This window comes from Aplysia californica, unplaced genomic scaffold (assembly GCF_000002075.1).
Source record: "Aplysia californica isolate F4 #8 unplaced genomic scaffold, AplCal3.0 scaffold00080, whole genome shotgun sequence".
NCBI classification, from domain to species: domain Eukaryota; kingdom Metazoa; phylum Mollusca; class Gastropoda; order Aplysiida; family Aplysiidae; genus Aplysia; species Aplysia californica.
Genome location: NW_004797350.1, coordinates 1,346,865 through 1,349,169, shown reverse-complemented (window position 1 = coordinate 1,349,169; position 2,305 = coordinate 1,346,865).

The following is a 2,305-nucleotide window of genomic DNA, read 5'->3' as shown; positions in this document are numbered from 1 at the left end:
CCCCCCCCTCTCTCTCTCTCTCACACACAAACACACACACACGCACACCTTTAATGTGTATACAAAAAAATTGAATGTCTGTAAAGAAAAAGTCTGGTGTTTTTTGACAACTACCAATTGTTTTTCTCTCAGAACAACATTTACATAAACGATACTCCTGACCCCTTTGACTTCTCAAAATCGCCATTTCCCTTTTCTCATCAGGAATAAACGAATGCATGCTTAGGTGTACATTTCTTTGTGTGTATGCGCGTGAGTGTTTATTTGTGGAGTATGAAAAAAAATGCTGATAACATCTTATCATAATATCATTATGTCAATGTACAGTCCTCAAAACGCACAGGTGTTTTATTTCTTTCCGATGTTCTTCCTGATGTTTTTTGTTTTTGTTTTTTTGCTGCTGTTGTTATAGATATGCTCTTCTTATGACGAACGAGAGCTCTTCAGCTTGACAAGCGATGCTGCGTAACATTTTGTTTTATTGAAAATTAAAAATATTGATGACCTTTCACTCCTTTATGGTTACTGCTAGTCAAAGAAAATTTAGTTCTCACCAGACCTCTGTCTTTCACTTGTATAATTCTTGTCTATTAGAAATGGGGGTGGAGGTGGGGTGGGAATTGGGTGGAGGGGGGGGGGGAGCGGCGGGAGGTTGTCTCTTCCTATTTGACTGATACATTTCATGGGTTGGTTTTGTAACACAGCTGCCGTAAGTTAGATTTCCGTCCTTGGCTGTTTTTTTTCTTGAGTAAAGTGAAGTATATTCCTCCTGTGTCTTTGCGCTCCACAGAGATCTAGTCATAAGTACAATACCACCTCGATTGTGACCCCAAGTTGGCCCATATCTGCCAACTAGGTTAAACACATTCGAAATGTTAAAGGGGGGAAGAGGCTCAAAAATACCTTGTATCATAAGGTGTGAAAGTTTTCATTATAGGTCCAAATTGACTATCATTCGTTCCCCGAACAGCAAATGAACACTTCATGAAACAAACGAACCTCTGAGAAGTACAGAGAGCTAAAAAATGAACCTAACGCCTTCTTTGATATATTTGAACTATGGAGAACTTTGGGTGCTCCATACACGCCCAAATTTACAAATAAACCCCCCCTTCCCCCCCAACAAAACACGAAACGAGTAGTTGAGCGTAACATATTGCACTGATGCTCCGTCCCTATATTATAATTGATGGCCGTGGAGCCATCGATTTTTATCCTAGATAGCCAGCGTTAACAGTACCTGATCAGATATTTTAGTTTTAGTAGAGGCTTTACGGCCCTATGGGCGCAATGGGATGGATGTCAACAGAGAAGACCTTACAGGAAATCAGGCTTACTGTGCTCACCTCACTAGTTTCAATAGCACAAAGTGTGCTTCGACTATCAAGGCACCCCGGAAATAGACGGTCACAAGATTGTGACAAACATACAAAAGAAGTAGAGGAAAAAATGACGAAAGTAAGGATTAGCAACAACAAAAAAGCAGCAGTTCTCTGTTGCAGTTCAGGCACAGTTATGAGAATGACATTGATGAATCAGCTCATTTACAATTCTACCGTGTATAAGAACATGGTTAATGCCCCCCCCCCCCCCCCATATCTTTGGGAATGGCGTAGAGACATTTCAGTCAGTATAGATCAGATTTTAAAAAATAAAGTGCCTAAAAATAATCTTTAAAAATGCTTACCAATCTATCGTAGTTTGCTAAGATGATCTCATCCAGTACCCCCGAACCAAACATTTCCCACAGCCTTAAAGCTTCAGTGAGCAGGAGAATTATGATAATGAAAGACTGCTCTTACAGATCTTTTTGATAGCACATTTACGACTTACTCTGTCTGTGTAGAAACCGCCTAATCATCATCATCCTTTTATTGTTCGTGTTAAAGTTGAAGGTATTTGGGTGAACAATTTAGGGTCGAGGAAACAGTAGGTCCTTTTACCAGACGGCACAGAAAAGGCAACAGCTCTAGTTAACATGATAATATAATTATTATGTAGGTTCAACGCCAGACGAGACGAAGTCACTATAAAGAACCCGCGCAGCGCTCTGGCTTTGTTGAAGGAGCAAGCAAAAACCGAGTTACTAAATGTACTTTGTCAGTTGAAATACGCTATATGATTTTATATTTATAATAATAATAATAATAATAATAATAATAATAATAATAATAATAATAATAATAATAATAATAATAATAATAATTATCTTTATTATTATTATTATTATTATTATTATTATTATTATTATTATTTTATTATCAGCAACAGCAACAGCAGCAGCAGTAGCAGCAGCAGCAGCAGT